General features: G+C 40.9%; 1 long non-coding RNA gene across 1 annotated transcript; it reads right to left on the reverse strand.

The window, feature by feature from the left end:
- Positions 1-6,294: 6,294 nt before the first annotated feature.
- Positions 6,295-21,881, reverse strand: Gm46968. The gene is made up of 3 exons (XR_001785331.2): positions 21,629-21,881; positions 9,983-11,956; positions 6,295-9,519 (listed from the first exon to the last, which is right to left on the reverse strand). It is a non-coding gene; the product is annotated as a predicted gene, 46968 (long non-coding RNA).
- Between the last annotated feature and the right edge of the window lie 1,504 nt (positions 21,882-23,385).

The raw sequence follows: 23,385 nt of genomic DNA on the forward strand, positions 1-23,385 counted from the left end.
TATATATATATATATATATATATATATATATATATATATGATTTTGTCTTTTCCAGAGCTTCCAGGTTAGCTCTTTTGCACTTGTTAGTCAGTAGTGTCCCTTAGACTTAAAAACATTTCAGCCTATTACCAGTTTTTTGGTTACCTTCCTGAACTTGACTGTAAGACCCTAGTGCTGAAGATACCACATACCTGAGTCACAGACCAGGGAGAAATCAACTTGGCTTCCACCTGGAAGCCTCCTCATTACTCGCTTGCTTTTACAATGCTGGGAGTTGATAGACAAGCCCCCAGAGGACAAAAGTCCTCATCAGTCTTATCTCACTGTGAATCCTGTGAGCTACAAATAAAGGCTGGCCTGGCATGCCCAATGGTGCAGTGATGATGTAAGTGTCATGAGAGCAACCAAACACTTTCTAATTGTATTTAAGGCCCCTCCTAAAAAGAGAACTTATGCCTGGCTCCATTAATGGGGCCAAGAATTCAAGGCTAGGTAGATCATATGCTCTAGGGAAGGGCCTAAGGGCCTATTCTGCCTTAGGACATAGAATTAAAATGGACATAGAATTAAAATGACATAGAATTAAAATGGACATAGAATTAAAATGACTCCTAATGTCTAGTCATTATACTGATAGATTAGCACTAATCAAAGGAGCTTCTTTGGCAGTAAATAGTTATTAACCGAGATCCACAACTCATTAGCACGGAGAGAATAAGAGATTTCAGAGTAGTCAGCACTAAGCACGAACTTCTAAATTAGACCTACGTCTCTGTTCATCATAGAAGAGGAGACAGAAAAATTATGAGTCAGAGGCACTATATGACTGGAGTTACACAGTGTTTTCTGAACACAACAGGGCAGTGTATTGTGAACTGACAGTGGCTACGAGTGTATGCATAAGATCTACACAAGGGCAAGCCACACAAAATTCTGGCATTGGTGTGAGGAGGTGGCAAAAAAATCCCACCCCTATTTGAGGAGATATGGGCAAATGATGGCTGCTAGGTGACAATTTTCTTCAGGGATGGGCCCCCAAGAAACTCCTCATTTTCAAGCAGATGCCCCTACACAGACATACATATTACCAGTAGTAAGTAGACTCTGTGGGGTTTTTTTTTTTCTTGTTTTGAGAAAACACATGAAATTGAAAGAAAATAACGGTGATGGAAATAACGAAGGAATTGGAGGGAAGAAATGTGTGTGTGTGGAGGGGACTTGATGAATACATTATATGCATGTGTGAAATTCTCAATCCATAAAAACGACAAACACACAAGCGCACGCACACACACACACACACACACACACACACACACACACACACCATGGAAACTGAAGTTAGACACCTGAGAGGAGAAAGGGGACCAGTAAGGAGATGTGCAAAGTATGATATCAATTCATAATGGAATCCATTGTTTTGAACGCTATCTAAAAAAATAATAAAAACCTCATTGAGCTATGCCTTAAGATAAATACATTGTGTCCTATGTAAATTAGGTTCTAATGAAATTGGTTTTATAAATATGTATATTTATATACCTCTAGGGGAAAGTTTTAATTGTTTTCTGCCTGTATAGTTTTGGTATTATATCTCTTTAGTTAGTTAGTTAGTTAGTTAGTTAGTTAAGTTTGAGGCAGGATCTCACTATGTCACCTTGACTGGCCCAGAACTCTCTATATCCAGAACAGCTTCAAATTCACAGAGCTCCATCTGCCTCTGCCTCCTGTGTACTGGGATTAAAGCGCCTATACCACCATGCTGGTATCCTACCTCTCTTTAAAGTTTCTTTTGTTGATATTCTACTGCCTCCTTTTCAAGTCCTTGTAAGCTTAATGTTTTCATACTATATGACAAACACAGATCAAGATGACAACCTCTAAATGTACCAGGGGTAAACCTCAAGCTGTACAAGAGGTAAACTACATACATTTCACGAGTCAATGCTACAGCTGAGAAAAGTATTTGCCATCCCAGGGGAGTCCTCAGAGATCTGCAGTCTTCCGGTTCATATTAATACCATAATGTATACATTTACCACTTGTCACATACACAGACCTTTAACACTTTCCTATTCTGAACCCAAACCTGCTCCTGCATGTAGATATCACTGAAGAGAGGCAGGAAGATGTTTGGGGTGAAACTCAGTAAATCTCTCTGATTTTGATTCTATGAAAGCAGTTTGTATTGAAGACTAAGATTGTTTAAATCTTGACTTACGATTCAGAAGCCAAAGGTCTGTTAATTTAGCAATAGTCTCCAGGAAGGGTTTAAGTCTTTGTAGAATGTGAAACGGATGCCGACACATTAAACAGCCTGAAACTAAAAGTACATCGTAAACCACCAATACTAAGGAATAAGAGAATTGTGCCAGATGCCGTTTACAGTATCACTGGAGACAAAGTTAGTAACCTTTAGCAAGGAGACTCTGAATCAATAGCTGCCTGAGAGCTTGCTGCTGCACAGACTTGAGTGGAAATTGACCAGGAAGTCATGTATGAGAGATATAGACAGAATATTTAAACCAAACTGAGGGGGAAAAATTAAGATTCATTATAAAGCTTCCCCAAAGTAGAATTAGAGTAATAACTTCTTCGATTTTCTTAGAAAAGTTAACCAATATTTATGAAAGTAACACCAATTTAAAGAATCGTGCATTGACAAACACAAGGGCAGGGCATTTGGGCGTTTAAACTATGGCTTTGAAAGAGCAGAAAGAAGGGACATCTTAGAAATTCAATGCCGCCTCTTGCATTCATCAACGCCCCATCTATTTCTCCACTCAAATGTTACAGGGTTATTGTTGTCGTACTTATCACATATATAGCCTCCTCAATTGGACCATGGTATATCGATGTACAAAGTTAATCAACAGACTAGATAAGTAATAGGACCTCAGGGAGGAAGCCCATTAGAGCTCCACCTCAGTACAATGAGCCATTAACACCCTTGGGAGTATACAGTGGATAAAAGAAACAAGGCAAGCTCATTGCTCAGTGAATTCAATACGACCTAAGGGGAATCTTAGAGTAAATTTATGTTTTAAATGTGTAAGAAGCTTAATCATTAGGAGAATGCCTTTTCTATTCCAAAGAGAATCATCTCAGCCCATTTCTTCAGGCAATACTGATCAGTTTGCTAAAAAAAAAAAAAAAAGGCTCCTGATAAATCAAGTGATATCTTTTCTTCTCTATAAGTTCTGTGTTTAGAACTCCATTCATAGCTTTCTCTAGAACTGTACTAGCGCCCCTGTCTCAGCTTAAGAGTCCATCTTTGCTTTTAGGACTTCTTAATTATTTAGATTGTTCATGTCTTATACTTGTTTCACATGCTGAAAATAAGCAACAGGGTCACCAAACACAGAAGACACTATTAAAGTAAGAATGCAATCAAGCTTAAAGCAACTTGGTACACAGTTCTGAAGAGAATACTATGTCTAACCACACCAATATTTCATCCTACTGCTTCAACATATGTATTTAAAACCTGTTGGTAAAGAAATACTGAGTTTTTGCAACCATTTTCTGTTTATTCTCTTTCCCTAGCCTTGCAAATATATCAACCTGAAGTCAGAGAATACAGCTTGTAAATTTTCAAGCTAGTTGACTATTTAATTTTAGACTCAAGGTCCAACACCCACTGAACCTTCCTGTAGGAATAATCCAGCGACATCACCATGAAGAATTTCTCACTTTTTATTGTCTTGTTCAGAAGCCACAAATAAAAACCACTATTTTCAACAAAATCCAAAACATGTATGACTTTTATAATGATAACACCATGTTCAATAGTGACTTTTGTGACTCAACAAGACTTGAGTGTTATGGCGCATCTCTCCCAGTAATAATAAGAACCACAACTACAGCCAACTCTTTATGGCTCTTTCTCTGTTCAAATCACACTCAACTCACTAAATTCTCTGAATAATACTGTTCGTTGTCTTCACTCAGCGTGGAAAAACTGAGGCAGGAAAAATGATGAACTTTGGACTTTAAAAAACAAACAACAGCAACAAAATCTCACAGCTTCCATACATGCAACTGGAGTGAGGCAAAGGAGGAGAAGGAGGAGAAGGAGGAGGAGGAGGAGGAGGAGGAGGAGGAGGAGGAGGAGGAGGAGGAGGAGGAGGAGGAAAAGAAGAGACCAAAGTCCCTAAAGCATGACTTTGTGGATATCCTTCAGATATAAAGACCCATTAGATTGAAAGCAAAGACTACATCAACAGCTGTATAGAAAAAAAAATCAGTATTTTTCAATGTCCAACCACAGGACTGAAAGAAATCTTTCTGACGGTTAGTCTACAGGAGTCTGTGGCACAGGAGAAAAGACGGCTCCTAAAGAGGATAGTGCACCATAAGAGAGATGACAGAGTTTTAGAATCACTTCATGGTGTCATCTCATACTGCTGAAAGGTGTTCTTCACCAAAGAGCAACTTGAAATAGACTCAGCCTCCTGAATGGTGAGCAAACCTAAGGTGATGGATTTTTCTAGTGACGTGCACTTTCTTTATCAGCTACTAAGCCTGGCACTGTAGATGTGGCATGGAATGGAATTAGAGTTAGGACCAAGTCGTTCAAAGGCCTGGAACCTGAGTCTCCAATTGGGTCCAACATCACATGGTCCCAAAAGGTGAAGCTAAGATCCACACCCCTGGCTTGTCAGACTATAAAGTTCTTGGTATTTTTTTATTTGTTTGTTTTTTTTACTGTTCAAGTACCACCACAGAAGCCCCCAACACAAATAAGGGCAGAGACAATTGTCCAAGATAAGTTTTCATTCTCACTCTTCTGATATAGACATTCGGCCTTAGGAAACTACTCTTTAATAGTCTACCTTATCTCTTCACCTTCATCTTTTAACATTTTAGCTATTCCAAGCAAACTGGAATCTAGGAACAGCAGCTTAACTCAGTTTTCCCAGCAAACTATGTGTGGGGGTGGGGTGGAGTGGGGGTGATAAAAAACTTGACCTTGTTTTTGGGACCAGAGCTGCTTACACCCCTGAAGGGAAATACTATTTAAAACAAAACAAAACAAAACAAACAAATTCAGCTCAGGTTCTACCGCCTAATCGGTTTCTTATCGCCGAATATTGCATATTTACACAGGTGCTCCTCTGCCTTAATTGTTTGGAAGCAGCCAGTCCCTAGAAACAAAGGGAAGTGACTCACGCCCGAGATGCAGTCCAGCTGGGGTCTGACAGGTAAAGAATTACCACTAATGAAAGCCCAAATGAAGTCAGGTTCTTCAAAGTCAGCCGGGGGAGACGGGAACAAGGGTTATTAATGAACTGTTAGGAATAACGGGAGAAATGAGAGCTGTGCACTTGAGTCTTACATGAAAACAAGAAAGTCAGGAGTCAACGGGACTCAATGTGGCTCAGCTGCCATATGTATCACAGCACAAAGCCCCTGCCTGGGGTCCCTTACACTCCCTGCAGGCTGATTAGCTGGGACATCTGAGGGGTCTCCCTGGATCTATACATCTCAGCTGGGCTGTGAGTTATGTCCTCTCTGGTTCTCTGAGGCTACAATTGCTAGATTTCAATTTCCAGTATTCAGACAGACATGAAGAGATAGCACTATTTACATTGACTCTATATTAGTAAAACATGGTTGAAATTATAAAGGATGCATACGTTTACACATGGAAAGGGAATTATATGCCCAGAATACTTCTGAAGCAAGCACACTTAGCTGGGAATCTATCCGTCCTATAGGAGCCGGTAGATTTTACTAGAAATTCCCATGGGGTTATTATGAATGATAACTTCCCGCAGGCTTGTGACCCACCATGATGGACACATCTGTTTAAGAGTCAGCCTGTGCCAGCGACAGAACTCCTTGTGGCTTTTTTTTTTTTAGGTCATTTTTCAATTTCCTGGTAATGAACAAAACAGGTCTGATAATTTTCAATAATATACTCAGGACATGTGGGGTGAAAGGCTATAACTTTCAAGCTCTTGACACAGATATCTCGTTCAGCCAGCAAAGAAAGCAATGCCTGCAGATGCCTTCTGTGCTCCGGGACCAGTCAGGGGAGGTGCATCAGCCGCAACAAGGCCATATTTTGACTGGATTTCATCAGTTTGACTCACATAGTCTCTCTCTCTCTCTCTCTCTCTCTCTCTCTCTCTCTCTCTCTCCCTCTCCTTTGCTTCTTTTTTAAAACATTTGGCTCCAGGAAGAAAAAAAAAAAGAAAGAAAGAAAACAAAAAAAATTCTTTCATTGTAATTCAAAGTATTTTCTTATTGTCTCTCATAAAATATGAGTTAGAGGGTTTACCTTATAGTTTGGCTTCTGGCTAAACTAAGTGAACAACTGCCCAAGGGATCAGGGAAAATATTAAATGACTGGCTGGATCCTTACTCCTTTGTTCTCTTCATTAGACTAAAAGGATGTGGCAGCCCTTTCTTCTGTCCTGAGCAGAAGTGCCATGGGGGTCTGGGAGAAACATCCACTCTTTCTGGCTGCTGTGATTCCCTAACTATCAATCCAGAGGAAACCTGTCCACGGGAGAAGGAGGCGGCCCTGGCTGGCTGAGGTCTTTTAAGATCAGTCCATGTGCTGACTCAGGGAAATGTGGGCAACACACTGAAAACATTTGCAGGCCTGGAAAAGAGCTGGTTTAATAATTCAAGATGCTTTTAAGTTACACAAAATGGATAAAAACAAATAAAACTCCATTTCTCCTAGTGATATTACACAGTAAGAGACTTGAAATGGAAGAAACAGAGAGTCCAGTCTCATGCCCCTCCAGCATTGGGAAGCTCTTTAACATCGGACAGAGAACAAACTCCAGCAGAAACACAGAAACATAGTTTCCATGACTTCAAAATATTTAGGTGAGAAGTGAAATTGCCACGAACCCATATTTCTTTTTTATCTCCGTGCCTGTACTTCCAAGGAGAGTTTCAGGTGTTTCTGAGATACACCCCATGCTTTCTTGATCCTGACTGACACTTTGCCTTGATAATTCTTCCCTGAGACACTCACCCTGTGCATCCCGGGAGGCTTGGCAGCACAGCTGGTCTCTACTAACTTGATACCAGTTAGGCCTCCTATGGTGAGAAAATGTCCCCTCACACTGTTTAAATGCAGTGTTGTCAACAGTTAAGGTCCCAGTTTACTTTGATTTTTCTAATTCCAAATACACCCTCTGAGCTACATGTGAGCATTATCCTCTTTCTTCCTACTTTGTGTATAATGGGTATGTGGAGGCTGGAGGTTTAGCTCAGTGGGAGGGCCCTTGCCCAAGTTGATATTCTCAACTCTACAGGAAAGAAGGAGGGAGAAAGAAGGAAAGAGGGAGATGGGGAGACTGGGAGACAGAAAGAAGCTTTTGAATACATTGATACCTGAAGACACGTCATAGCCTGCTAAATGGCTGAGGTTGCAAAGTACACTTTGTGTGTCTTCACAAACACTAGTGCCCCTGAGTTTGGTGTGGACAGTGCTAGTTTTACAAGCTCCAAAACTATAGAAATCAAAGCTCTGATGGGAGGAGTTACAAAATTACTCTTTTCCATTTTCCTCTCAGTTAAAAGACATTTCTTGGAAGGCAGCTTGAAGTTGTTGGCCACTTCTGGCCATATGCAGCTGCTTTCAAGTGCTTCTCACTGTTGCTTATTCCAGCTATAAGGGTGTTGAGTGAGCTAGGCTCAAAGACCCAGCCAGACCCACCATAAAGCAGTGTGCCCTCACCCTGACTAACTCACAGTTTCACTCAGAATGAAAGAGAATCTGAGGAAGAGACACAGAGTTCACTTCTTGTCGGGCCTAGATATTTTTGGAAATTAACTTACTTGAACTTTTGATTTCTTACTTCAAAGGATAACCAAAGCCATCTTGCAAAGTGGTTCTAAGGAAAAGATAGCACACACAATGCCCATGACCTAGAACTTGCTGGGTAATACACTCTCTATGCATTCCTTATCTGGTGGGTATTATCATTTAGTAGTGTTAAATAAATCACAGGATGAGAGTGAAGTTCACAAGCCAAGATGTTCATTGAAGATCAGGGGCAGCTTGTGATGATCAGCATCAACACTGGCGAGCAGCAGGGCAGAAGATTAGCTGGGGTCAGTCCTAAAGGCTTTGTCTCTGAGTTGAAGGTGTCAGTGTGGACTCTGAGACAGCGCTCTGCTGAAGGATTGTCGATGACAGTATGTAAGGGAACATCCCCTTACCACCAGGAACACTACAACACTCTCATGGCACACAGGTAGGATGGAGCTCTCCATGTCATGGTTTTTATTTTAAGCAGTGAACTCTGTGTCTCTTCCTCAGATTCTCTTCCACTCTGAGTGAAACTGTGAGTTAGTCAGGGTTAGGGCACACTGCTTTATGATGGGTCTGGCTGGGTCTTTTGGGCCTAGACAGCAGCACAGATTTTTTTTTTCAACAGGAAACTTTTACTTTTCCAGTTAATAAATCCCTTTATGCCCCACCACACTCTATCTGAGATGCATCATTGCTTCTTCTTTTCTGGGGCCACCGTTAAGTAAAGGTTACTTGAACCCAAGTACTGCAGCTGTCAATTAGATAACCCAGATGGTCGCTGGGTGGACAAAGTTGATGGCTGAGCAAGATGCTTGGCATTTCATTAGAAAGTCAGGGTGGTGGACTAACTCTTACAAGTTATCTATGGAGTTTTCCACTTGACATCCATGAGCACCAGTGGACCATAACTGGAATCATGGAAAGTAAACTCATGGATACAGGAAAACTGCTACTGGTTTAGTTTATATCCTTTAGCATTAAACACAGACCTTGTCCTCTAGACCACAAAGCATAACTGGGGACACATGTATAAAAATAATTTCAGTGGACCTGAAAAGAGTTATATTCAGTAGAAGATGAGAACCTAGAGATGTTAATAATCCATGTTTGGGAGATCAGAGAAAAATCCAGGGAAGGGAGGATGGAACCTCGTGTCTAAGCTTGAAAGGGAAGCGATTCCCTGGGGAAAGTGATGAGGAGACAATACCTGTCCTGGCTTGTCAGAGGCAGGGATCCCATTTATTTGGTGTTCCACACACAGCTAAGGCTATCTGAAAGTGGGGTGCAAAGCTGGTGGAGGAGAGGGGAGGAACAGAGGGAGGGAGAGGAGAATCTATTTTAAATGGGGGTCTCTTTGAATCCTACTCTAAAGACTAGGAAATCCCAAACTGAATACTTTTTCCCTCTAAAGCACAGGCATGAAAAACAAAACAAAACAACAACAACAAAAACAAAACAACAACAACAACAGCAAAAAACAAATCCAAACCCTGTTATCTGTCCAGACAAAGGGATTGCCAACTACAGCATGGTAGGATGAATACTGACATCTGAGAGACATGAAGACAGGAAACTAGGGTTCTGTCTGGGTGCTGCCCACCACTGTACTGCTTCCTTGTGCCTTGCTGTCCCATCTGTCAAGTGATGAGGATAGACTGCCTCTAGGATCTTCCAAGTCTCTTCCTGTCTTCTCAGAGTCCCAGTCTCTCACAGATCATCCTCCGGAGGCTAAAAGCTGAAAGAGAACTGAAATATGGGTCTTGTAGGTCAAAGGTGTAGACAAGTGTGGTTAAGATACCCATAAAGCTCATGCAGGTGGCTCTCAGACAAAACACAAAGAAGCCAGCTTAGAGAAGAGCAAAGGCTTCTGTTTACAAGAGAGCCTTGGGCATGACCTCTCCTTCAGGAGCTGGCCAGAGTACAGCTAAACAGAGGCGCTCTGAGCAGTCAATCAAACCATCCCAACACAGAAGCCAAATTAGAATAGATTATCTTGTGGAATCAAAGTGGACAGAACGTCACCCTGTTCTGCTGTGTGCCAGAAATTTTTATTCCTTGGCTCCTTGGATGGTCACATCAATTATTAGGACCAGGTGCATGTACAATTGTAGCATCAGAGGACATAACACTGATGGGGACCTTTACAACATATGTAGAGCAAGGAGTATACATCACCAATAATGTGAGACTCTGGGCACCTTCTCTAGCTTCCTGTCCTCTGGTCATTGATCTTCGTACTGAACAGGTTTTCCCTCCACACTGGTGAAACTTCTCCAGCATTGTGTCATTTGAATGGGGGGGGGGGGGAGAGTCTTATCAATGCATTGCTGTACCATACAACCAAAAATACCCTATTTTTTGATAATGAGCCCAAGAGAAACAATTTCCTGTCTCCTTTTTACCTTTCAGATATCACACGAAGTATGGAAAACTTTGCAGGAAATAACCCTTCAAATTTTGAGGAAGTGGCTCCTTAAACACCATGGTGATTCCTTGCCAGTAAAACTATGACTGACACTTGAATGCTAAGGATGCTCAAACAATGTAATCAATGTAAGCTGGTGCACAGAACTTTGCAGCATCATCTGCCATCCATTTCATCTCCAGTGCAGTGCATTTCCTTTGATCAAAGGGTTTCCAGTGGAAACATATTCAGCAATGTCCAGTAAGAAAGACTTGAGCTGCCAGTGTAGTTCCCATGGAGAAAGCTTGAGTCTCAATGCAACAATACAGACTACCTGGGGGGGAGGGGGGGGATAAATTTTCCTAAACTGTTATTCCTACGCTCTATCTAGCTGTGTGTATTTGGCAAGCCGAGATATTTTCAGAGCCTTTGTGTCTTTGTCAGGAAGGGGAAAGATGGGTGGGACTTAGAATGTATACCATAAGAATGAGAGAACCTGTGCAACTGGATCAGGACGTAGTTTATCAAGAGGACGAATTCCACAGGGAGAGATCACAGTTATTAAGGGACACTTGGGTGAATGGGTTTCCTTCAGTTCATTTACAACCACTATCATTCAGAGAGCTATTAAAAAGTGAAATTCTGAGCTAGCTTTTCTATGGATCTCTTCAATACTCAGCCCCAAATTGGCTCTCTTTTTTTTTAAACAACCTCCCCTGCAATGTAATTTAGTAATAACAATTGTTTTAATGCAGAAAGTTTCAAGATTATTTCTGCTAAGAATTCTACAAAGCAATGCTTTGATAATCATGTATGTAGAGGGTAACAAATAAGCTACATTCTTATTCTTTCCATTGAGGGCATAAATAATTGTGAAGTTTGGGCTTGACATGCTCCATTCATTAATCAGTATTGATGTCATGTTTCATGCTGGGAACACAAAGCCAGCCTGGGCTTAGTTGCTGCTCACAGTCTAACAGGGAAGCCAGGTAAATCATAAGACTGACAAAGAGATGTATGGGCCTAGGAAAGGCGAGTGCAGAGTGCTAGAGGACCATGGGAAGATGCATTGGCTATGTATGACCTACAGAGCTGGGAAAGGCAACAGTCACAGACCTGAGTGGCAAACTGCAGGAAAACAACACAAAAGAAGGTTTTGGACAAAGAGAGCACATGGTCCAGGCTTCAAGGCAAGAAAACATAGTTAATTCCACAAAGGCAAAAACTTTCGGTATGGTTAGAACATGAGCTTTCCATTATCCTTAACCCTGTGATGCTTCCTTAGTCAAGGATTTGCTTCAGTTAGGGTTAACTACTGCAAGTACCACCTAAGACACTGTCATCTTACAAACCCCTAAGGATTTGTAGCATCCCAACTTAACTAATAAAGGGTTAGACAAATCTGGAGCTAAATTACCAAAACTTATTTTTGAGATGCAATCCACTTCTACAAAGGGAAAAGCAATTGGAGCCATGGAACATGTGAATGACCATGCTAGCCAGCAGAGTGACTCAGGACAGACACTTCCTAAACCACAGCCACTAGTCATTTCAGAGCTGGACTTTGTAAACTACCTGGAAACACTGATCTAATTGCCCTATTTAAAATATAGATGTATGGGTACTCCATACTTATATATTTATAACTCTTTCTACTTTATTTGGTGATTATGGGCCAGACAGAAAAGGCACTTGCTTAAATTTGTACTTAACCTTTATAATCGCCGTGGATAGGAATTTGCATTATATAAAATTCTGCTTCCATTTTCTACAAAAGAAAAGAAAAAAGGTTCTTGACCTCCAATACATTTTGACATTTTGATTTCAATGAAGTTTAAGTTTTATTTTCTGTAAAACTTTTTATGTCCCAGTCTGACAAGATACATGAAAATTATCTAAAGTTCTTTCCAAATGTATTTGGCCATTAATCCTCTTTTTGTTGTGTTCAGACAAAACTCTCATTCAAACATTGTCTAATAATAAAGGAAAAACTATTAATTTCATTTTATAGCCAAGAACAGTGGTTTTTTGTTTGTTTGTTTGTTTTTTGTTTTTGTTTTTTTGTTTTGTTTTGTTTTGTTTTGTTTTGCTAAAGATACTACTTACCTGATATCACCCAACTTACAAACAGGAAGGACAGTTGTTTGAAACGGGATATGTCTAACTTCCAAACTGTTACTGGCCTGGCAGAAATGAATACATTCTAAAAGACACTTTGTGTCTCTCAAATTGTTGAAACAATGGACCAAAGAAATGGGGATTTCCCCAGGAAACTCATGCTGGGGAAAGGTGCCAGTCAGGGAGAGCTCAGGTCTAAGGACTTGTTAGGCCACCTCCACTAAAATCCAGATAATGATGGGGCAATGGTGGGTGGGGTCGCACTTTCACTGGGACTGCTAAGATGTGCATATCCTTGGCCCTTTGAGTCAAACTTTGATCTCTCCTCAGGAGCCCAAAGACAAACTTGTGAAGTTTCTCCAAATCTCTTTATACCACTTCTCCATAGGGCCACACTGACTAAGTCTCCTTTTCCTGCTTTCCACTTGTAGTTTGGCTCTTTTAATTTGCGTATTGAGGACAGGTGGCCAGACCTGGCTTGATGCATAGGTTTCTACCCCACCTTCAATGCCCCCACCAGAGAATGATTGTTTTCAATATCCTCCAATACTCATGGGAGATATTCAGATTTCAACTGTACAGGATAGGACCAGAGATTGCTCACCAGATAAAGGCGCTGGCTAAGTAGGGCCAGTGACTTAGGCTCAGTCCCTTGACCCCATATAGAGACAAGAGAACCGACCCCACATATGCCATGTGGCATGCACACACCCCTTCTTCAAAGACATCATGGACACAGAGAGTTATAAATAAATATGAATAAATACTCATATAAATGAACAAAAGCTGTGGGCTGTTAGGTTAAAAAGCCTCCTCACTTAAAATCCCAAGAAAAGCGTGAATGATCGTAACATGGTCACAAGTCTTAAAACACCAGCAGTCACCCTACTGCCTGAAAAAGGAAAAAGCCACTGTGGCACCTCAGCTACCTGCGGCTACCAATTCATGTCCTAAGCCTGAGACACAGCTTGAGGTCTTCTTGTGACTTCTTATGTCCTGAATCAGTTCTTTTATGGCTCAGAGCTTAAGTTCTTGCTCTTGTGTCCCAAGTATTCCCCTGTCTCTCTATTTTAGTAGTTACTAACACCTGGATGTGCCTTCAAAAAAGGTAACAGCAGCCTGCCACTATGGAGAAGACGAAAGTAAATAACCCATTGAGCCCAAATCTAATCATCCCTCCACAAAACTCAGAGAATATGAAAGCACTCCCCATTCTGTTCCCTGGGCATTATGGGAACAGGTGAGACTTTGATTGCTTCAGCAGCCCATATGTTTGAAGGTCAAACAGCACCTGGGTAGTCCTTTGAAATAAAGTAATTGAGCCGATTTCAAGGCAGTCTTGCTGAAAGACTTTCTGGATCCCCCTGGTAAGGTAAGCCCCGGTTTGGAAAGCTCTGGATCCCCCCAACTTCACCTTTACAAAACAGTGATGAATATTTGATGATATTTTTAAAAAATTATAACATGTAGCAAACTAAGAAAAAAGGATTGCTTTGAAACTGCTATGAAAAGGATCTTTGGCTCCAGGTGTTCACAGTGGTAAAGAAATCAGGCAGAGAAAAAAAAAATTAAAAAATCATTCGCAGCTCCTATGCATGTATGGGAGTCGGGGAGGTGATAGGTTAGCAATGTGAGACTAGTTCCTAGCTGACCTTACACTTTTGTCCTCTTGTGAGCTGGTTTGCATGAAAACTCTACTCATAGGAAAACACAGAATCAGCTCACTCAGAGGTTAATTTTGTTTAAACGGAAAGACAAACCTCACCGGTTTGGTTTCTATCACATACCACCACATACCCTAGTTGGTTGGCTTGGTATGAGCTGAACCCTGCTGGCTTTTAATCTGATTGCCAGTGTGAGCTTTGGGATGGTAAAATACCATCCGCTCTACTTTGAGCTTTCTGTTTCTCAGACATAGCATTCATACTTCTCTGTGTTATTTGCCAGCATACAAGTGCTGCCCCAAGGGACCTGTAAGTATCTTGTTCTCCACTTGATTGTCAACTCCAAGAGGACCCATGCTTGAATGCTCCAGGGTTTGTATGCTCAGAGCGTAGCACAGTATGACCAGGTGTCCCTAATTACTGAATAAATGAGTGAGTGGCAGCAGTAAAGAATGACAAGACTGAAACTAATTTTCTGAAGTAGGTGCATTAGAAATTTTTAATGGGTAAATTACATAAATATTTTCGCCTTATACTTTTAAAATGCATACTCTTGTCCACAAGTTGCATTGGTTCCAACTCAACCTTTCTGATTATGTGAATTTATGCAAAGTAGAATAATTAGGGATAATAACCATGGAATCTTAATAAAGATGAAAATCAGGGATCATGTTTATAAAGGACACATGTGCCTGGCTCTGTGCTAGGCTTAGCCCATGAATCACCTGAAAAATCATCTCAACTAGTCTAATACTGGGAACTGACTACAAGGACTCAGATATTAGTTTCCCCTCATAGTATCTGCATACTGGTGGGTTCATTCATCCAGCATATATATGTCTATGTGCTGCCTAGCAGCAGATGCTGAAGAAATGACAAGACACCATAGAAGTATCTAATCTGATATGGTTTGGATATATAATCAATTTAAGTGGAGGAGTAATTGATTTGGGCTCATGGTTTCAGAGGGTTTAGTCCCTTGTGGGGTTTATAATAGAAGCTAACTGCGCAGATCTGCTCATGTCACAGCAGCCAGGAAGCAGAGGAAAGATACACAGGTAGCATATGGGAAGGTATACCCCCATGTACAGTCCCTTAAGTTGCCTACTTTCTCCAATTAGAACTAACCTATATTTCACCACCTCCTAATAACACCATCATGTTATGAATTCATCAGTCAGCCCACACATCAAGTCAAAGACCTAATAGAAACACACACACACATACACCTACACTCATGTACACTTTGCTAATCTCCTATGTGACTCTCAATCCACTCATAATAAGAATAATAAAGCATAAGAGGAGAAAGTGGGGAAAAGCCTGGAAGATATGGGCACAGGGGAAAAAATTCCTGAGCAGAACAGCAATGGCTTGTGATGTAAGATCGAGAATCGACAAATGGAACCTCATAAAATTGCAAAGCTTCTGTAAGGCAAAGGACACTGTCAATAAGACAAAAAGGCCACCAACAGATTGGGGAAAGATCTTTATCAATCCTAAATCCGACAGGAAACTAATATCCAATATATACAAAGAACTCAAGAAGCTGAACTCCAGAAAACCAAATAACCCTATTAAAAATGGGGTACAGAGCTAAAGAAAGAATTCTCAACTGAGGAATACCAAATGGCTGAGAAGCATCTGAAAAAAATGCTCAACATCCTTAATCATCATGGAAATGCAAATCAAAACAACCCTGAGAGTCCACCTCACACCAGTCAGAATGGCTGAAATCAAAAATTCAGGTGACAACAAGTGCTGGTGAGGATGTGGAGAAAGAGGAACACTCCTTCATTGCTGGTGGGACTGCAAGCTGGTACAACCACTCTGGAAGGCAGTTTGGCACCTCAGAAAATTGGACATAGTACTACCGGAAGATCCAGCAATACCACTCCTGGGCTTATATCCAGAAGATGTTCCAACTGCTAATAAAGACACATGCTCCACTATGTTCATAGCAGCCTTATTTATAATAGCCAGAAGCTGGAAAGAACCCAGATGTCCCTCAACAGAGGAATGGATATAGAAAATGTGGTACATTTACACAATGGAGTACTACTCAGCTATTAAAAACAATGAATTTATGAAATTCTTAGGCAGACAGATGGAACTAAAAAATATCATCCTGAGTGAGGTAACCCAATCACAAAAGAACACATATGATATACACTCACTGATAAGTGGATATTAGCCCAGAAGCTCAGAATACCCAAGATACAATTTTCAAAACACATGAAACTCAAAAAGAAGGAAGACCAAAGTGTGTATACATCGTTCCTTCTTAGAATAGGGAACAAAATACCCATGGAAGGAGTTACAGAGGCAAAGTTCAGAGCTGAGACAGAAGGAAGGACCATTTAGAGACTGCCCCACCTGGGGATCCATCCCCAACAAACCCAGATACTATTGCATATGCCAACAGAATTTTGCTGACAGGACCCTGATATAAAATTTTTCATTTCAAAAAATACTGCTGGGTGATACTGATGGAATCCACAGCTACTCTTTTAAGAACCACTGTGTAAAGTAATTGAAGAATTATAAGGATGAGGGTGATATGACCAGTTTCTATTATCATAGAAGATAGTGCCTTGCAGAGTGAAGAGAAAACTGTGGGGAGGTGAGCATGGATGCAGTAGACAGTCAGAGGTGACCTTCATTCTTCAGGAAAGATCAGATGGTGACTGGGACTATGGTGATAGCAATAAAGGTAGGGATGAATTCCAGAGAGACTTAGAGGATCAATTCTATAAGAGCTGGTCATGAATATGGGGTTAAGGGGATGGGAGTTACCTGGCTTCTTCTTAAGCAAGTAAAGAAATTAATGTTGCTATTCACCAAGAGAACCTGAAAGAGGGTCAGACCTGAAGGAGCTCACACTTGGATCATCTCAGCATCAGGTACATGAAAAGCATTCAAAAGATGGTATAAGGGTAATTGCTCTGTGGCCAGGAATTAGGAGGCAAGATCAAGGCAAGATAAAAGTCAAGTAAGATTATAAGTGATAGGAAGCCATAGAAGATAGTTGAGATCACCAGGGAGACAGCTTAGAATAAGAGGAGAGCAAGGCAAAGGACCTCCAACAGGAAATGGATAGGCTGGTGAAGATGAGCCTATAAAGGACAAGCTTGGATTAGACAGAAAATAGACAGCACAGTTCCAGAAGCCAAGGGAAGGGAAGAGACAGTGGCCATGTGCATGTACTGTTCAAGGTATAATTGAGTACTGGAGAGGTTGGGGGTAGGAGAGAGCTCAAGTTTGTGCAGAGGGAGTGCTTCATCACCAGCTTTTATTAGTGTTATTGTGTGCCTGCTCCCTCTCCAGCTATGACCCCAAACACACCGTTTCCCCTTCTCAGTCACTTCCAAATCAATCTAGGACTCTCTCTCTCTCTTTTTCCTGTTATCTCGCACTTAATCTTTCTACTATTTCAAATTGACTTCTCGCTCCATTTCATTCTTATTAAATATCGTGTCTATTTTATTTGTTGAATCAATCAACAAAATGGTTGCAAAATTAATCTTCTTGTCACAGAAAGATCATATTTCTCTTTTCATTGTAATGAGCTAAAAAATGCAAGACCCTAGTTCTTACTCTCCTTCTTCTCTTTCTGATTGATGGATTACCCCTAAAGAATGGAAAATCATGGGAACCTTTGCTCATGAGGCTGATGGAAAGGAAAGGCAGTTTTCAGTTCAACATCCACAACTCTCACTTACATGAGAATTCTGTCTAAATATCTGCATAGAGAAAGAAAGTCATGCTCAAATTTCTTTCTACTTGATAGCAACTCAGAGCTTAAGACTCAGAGCTCCTTGGATTTGCATGCAAAGCCTTGTTTCTCAACTTTCTACCTGTACAATTTAAGACAAAACCCTCAATTTCTCTGAGACTATTTTTTTTTCTTTTTAATGATTGAAGTAAGAATAAAGGTACATTCTCTCAGGCTGGAGAAATGGCTTAGTTAAGAGTACTCGCTGCTTCATAAGACCTGGGCTCACTTTCCAGAACCACATGGCAGCTCATAACTGTCTTTGACTCCAATTCCTCATAGAGACATACATGCAGGCAAAACACCAATGCACATACAATAAAATTAAATAAACCATAAAAGATACATTCTCAGAATATAGTCATAAAGTATTACCTATTCAACAGAGTGCCTGGGTGATTTTAATAATCTCTGTAGCCAAACACAAAAGAGAAGGTTTTGGCCTGGGAGTATAGCTTAGTGGTGGTTTGTGGAGCATGAATAAGGTGTCAGGCTCAATCCAGTGAAGGGGTGGGGGAAATGAATAAGAAGAGGGAAGGAGGCAGAGAGGGAGAAGAAGAGGAAGGGAGAAATAGAGAAAGAGAGAGACAGAGACTAGGAGACTAGAATATATCAGAATGCCAGAAATAATTTCTCAAAAGTTATCCTTAAATCTAAAGCACTTATTTGGATATCTCTACACTAGCCACTCTAAAGACCATATCAACCCATTTTACTTTTAAATATATTCAACTTTGTGGTGGTCTGAATATGCTTGGCCCAGGGAGTGGCAATATTAAGAGGTGTGAGCTTGTTGGAGGAAGTGCACTGAGGGGTTGGGCTTTGAGAGACCTTCCTCCTTGCTGCCTGCCAGTCTTCTGTTTGCCTTTTAAACAAGATGTAGAACTTTCAACTCCTCCAGTGTCTTACCTGCCTGGGGCTGCCATGCTTCCCACCATGATGATAATGGATTGAACCTCTGAATGTAAGCAAGCCCCAGTTAAATATTTATTTATTTATTTATTTATTTATTTATTCTTTCTACATTTCAATTATTATCACCTTACCAGGTTCCCCTCCCCCCACAAAAAACCCCCTCCTATTCCATTCCCCTTCCCCCTGCTTCTATGTGGGTGTTCTTCCACCCACCCACCCACTCCCACCTCCTTGCCCTCCATTTTCCCACACTGGGGCATCTATTGAGCCTTCATAGAACCAAGGACCTCTCTTCCCATTGGTGCCTGACAAGGCTATCCTCTGGTACATATGCAGCTGGAGCCATGTGTATTCCTTGGTTGGTGGCTTAGTCCCTGGGAGCTCTGGGGGTTCTGGTTGGTTGATATTATTGTTCTTCCTATGGGGTTGCAAACCCCTTCAGCTCCTTAAGTCCTTTTCTAACTCCTCCATTGGGGACCCCACACTCAGTGCAATAGTTGGTTGAGAGCATCCACCTCTGTATTTGTAAGGCTCTGGCAGAGCCTCTTGGGAGACAGTTGTAACAGGCTCCTTTCAGCAAGCATTTCTTAGCATCCACAATAGTGTCAGAGTTTGATGACTGTTATCTGGGATGAATCCCCAGGTGGGACAGTCTCTGGATGGCCTTTCCTTCAGTCTCTGCTCTACACTTTGTCTCCAAATTTGCTCCCCTGAGTATGTTGTTCTCCTTTCTAAGAAGAACTGAACTGAAGCACCTAGACTTTGATCTTTCTCCTTCTTGAGCTTCATGTGGTCTGTGAATTATATCTTGGGTATTTGGAGCTTTGGGAATAATATCTACTTATCAGTGAGTGCATAACATGTGTGTTCTTTTGTTATTAGGTTACCTCACTCAGGATGATATTTTCTAGTTTCATCCATTTGTCTAAGAATTTAATGAATTCGTCATTTTTAGTAGCTGAGTAGTACTCCATTGTGTAAATGTACCACATTTTCTGTATCCATTCCTCTGTTGAAGGACATCTGGGTTCTTACCAGCTTCTGGCTATTATATATAAGGCTGCTATGAACATAGTGGAGCATGTGTCCTTGTTATATGTTGGAGAATCTTTTGGTTATATGCCCAGCAGTGGTATAGCTGTGTCCTCAGATAGTACTATGTCCAATTTTCTGAGAAACTCCCAGACTGATTTCCAGAGTGGTGTACCAGCTTGCAATCCCACCAACAATGGAGGAGTGTTCCTCTTTTTTCACATCCTCACCAGCATTTGTTGTCACCTGAGTTTTTGGTCTTAGCCATTCTGACTGGTGTGAGCTGGAATCTCAGGGTTGTTTTGATTTGCATTTCTCTAATGACTAAGGATGCTGAACATTTCTTCAAGTACTTCTCAGCCCTTCAAGTTTCTTCAGTTGTGAATTCTCTGTTTAGCTCTGTTCCCCATTTTTTATTAGGGTTTGACTCTGGAGTCTAACTTCTTCAGTTCTTTGTACATATTGAATATTGTACATCTATTGGATGTAGGATTGGTAAAGATCTTTTCCCAATGAAAGCAGTGCTAAGAGGAAAACTCATAGCTCTGAGTGCCTCCAAAAAGAAACTGGAAAGAGCATACACTAGCAGCTTGACAGCATACCTGCTCTAGAGCAAAAGAAACAAATATACCCAAGAGGAGTAAACAGCAGGAAATAATCTAACTCAGGTCTGAAATCAACCTAGTAGAAACAAAAAGAACTGTACAAAGAATCAACCAAACCAGGAGCTGGTTCTTTGAGAAAATCAACAAAATAGATAAACCCTTAGCCAGACTAACCAGAGGGCACAGAGACAGTATCCAAATTAACAAAATTAGTAATGAAAAGACAGATATAACAACAGAAACTGAGGAAATTCAAAAAATCACCAAATTCCACTACAAAAGCCTATACTCAACATAACTGGAAAATCTGGATAAAATGGACAGTTTTCTAGACAGACACCAAATACCAAAGTTAAATCAGGATCAGATAAGCCATCCGAACAGTCCCATAACCCCTAATATTTGCCTTTATGAGAGTGACCTTGCTCATGGTGTCTATTTACAGCAATGGAAACCCCAACTAAGACAAGCATGCATTGTGCCTTGTTTGTTTGGTCAACATCATATTCTTACCACACACACACACACAAAGTTCACTGAATTTGCTTCTTGTAACTTCATTCTATCACACTTTTACTGCAGTTGAAAGAAAAGCAGGTAACAATACAAGTTAGAAAATAAGAGTGCGATGCAAAGAGAGATGTAGATAGCTTTGTTTAGGATCACATTTGTAGACAAACCATGCTAAATGGGAGAAAAGCCTGGTTTACTGGTTCCCTCATGGAAATCACAGAACAATGAACATGTATTGTGCCAACAGATAATATCCAAGTACTTAGCAAAAGACTAAGAGCTAAGATCAAAACCAATTGATTTCAAACTGCCATCCTGCTGAGTTTAGCCTTGACTCGTAGCTTAAAATAGGAAAGAGCAGGCACGTTGACAATCTAGAGGAGAGCGTACTATCCATCCATAGACTCTCTGCAGCTTGGTGTGCATTGTAAACTAGATGATAACCTCACACGCTTTCTGCACAGTATTCGTCCGGCTCCTGTCAGTAGGTTAACAGCAACAGAAGCATCCCTGAGAAAGGTATGGATGCTCAATGTGCACCTGTTTGTTTCTAAATCCTGCCACAAACCTCGTAGGAAGGAATCTTATCATATCCTGCTGAAGCTAGAGTAGACAGAGAAATACGTCCCAATCATGTTTCATAAGTGGGAGAACCAGAGCTCTAGCAAACACTCAGCCTTCAACTTTTGGCTTTCAAGTGGAAAGGAAAAAAAAAAAAACCCATATTCTGAAGTTTAAAAATACTACATCCTTATTTATCCAAGCCTACTGACTCTTTGAAGGTCATGATAATCTCAATAAATCAAGAGTGAAACTACCTTTCTCTCACCAGCATCTTTTGTTTGTCTTGATTCCGGCTGTTCTGCAAAGCAGTATAGATAGCGAGGCAATTGTCTTTCTCCAAAAGCAATCTTCACCTCCACCTCTCCAAGTATAGGGGATCCCACATAATTGACCCTCTAGAACTTTCAGTAAATTAATCACTCTGAATTCTGAAGCTCAGCAAAAAGGCACTTGGTCTGACCCAAGAAAAACAGCTATCTTTGGCAGCAAGAGAATGCTTTCCCTCCCTGACAGACACGCCTCTAAGAAGAGCGACACGGAAACAGCAGGGCTGTTATTAACTCTGAGGTCAGCTAACACTGGTGGCATGGAGACCTGAGGAAAAAGGACATGCCTTCCTTAGAAGATGTTTCCTAGCCTCCTGCTTATTGTTTTACTGAGCCCATTGTGTTTGCAAGGACACTTTTATGTACCTAAGGAACTCTGGCTCTTTCGTAGCTCCTAAGGAATGTTCATTGTGACACACACATAACCTTGATTAGCCAAGCACTGGATTCCGGCATCATTTACTGGATGGGGGCCTTCTTTTTGCAGCCATGGGGATTGAACTCACAGCTTTGTGCAGGCTAAGCAAACACCACATTACTGAGCTATATCCTTAACAGGGGTTTCCTTCTAAATATGTTTGATCAGACCATTTTATGCTAAGGGTATATATACACTTTGTGGTTCTAAAGGCAGTAGGCTACAAAGGTTCTAGCCATTCGTTGTGATTTGTTGCATCTTAATTAATTAAGTGTGTGTGTTTTTCCGCAGCTGCATGTGTACATGTGTATACATACATGTAGAGGTTAAAGGTCATCTTCTGAAGTCATTCTTCATGTAGCTTTTCTTTTTGAGACAGTCTCTCATTGGCTGGAACTCACCAAGTAGGCTTGACCAGCAGGCCAGTGTGCTCCAGGCATCCTCTTCTTTGTCACCTCCTTTCTGGGATTAAGATTTAACCTGACTTTATAGATGGTTCTGAAGGCTGAGTTTAGGTTGTACTAGAAAGACAAGTACTTGACCAGTTGAGCCGTCTTCGCAGCTGGATCTTTAAACCATAACAATGCTTAGTTTAAAATTATGTACATGCAACAAAATCTAAAATAAATTTAGATATAGTTAAGGCTGGCGAAATGACTTAGCAGGTAAGAGTGCTATTTACTGAGTCTGACTGGCTGAGTGGAAAGAGAGGACCTGAGCTGTACTCTGACCTCCACATATGCACATGGAAGGTGGATGCTACCCTCCCCTGCCTCGATTACATTTGCCCACTCATGTGCTCATGTATGGCAATATTTTTTATAAAATTCTATACATGTATTGGAGCATTTATTAAATGGCAGCCTCTACTCTAAAGGTCATATGTCTTATTACCATTATTATTCCCACAGGTTTATTCATATGAAGCTATTATTATCAGTTTACTGATTTAGAACATGGTTATATAACTTTCTGAAAATAGTTGCACATTTTATTTTCAGACTAGCTCCTGTACAGCCCAGACTAGTCTCAAACTCATCTTGTAGCCAAGGATGGCTCCTAACAATGCTTCTTCTGTTTCTCTCTCCTGGGCACTGGGGTTACGGGCATGCGCCACATGCACCAGGCTTAGTGGGTCGATTTTTAAAGGAAAGGTGATGGAGATCAGAATGTTAGTTATCGGTAAAATGTCTGAAAATGCCAAGTCACTATTGCTCATCTGCAGCAGCTTCCCTGGAGTTAGGAGTAAGCAAAGCCTGTGTTTTCC

The sequence above is a fragment of the Mus musculus genome, chromosome 6 (genome assembly GCF_000001635.26).
Source record: "Mus musculus strain C57BL/6J chromosome 6, GRCm38.p6 C57BL/6J".
Classification (NCBI taxonomy): domain Eukaryota; kingdom Metazoa; phylum Chordata; class Mammalia; order Rodentia; family Muridae; genus Mus; species Mus musculus.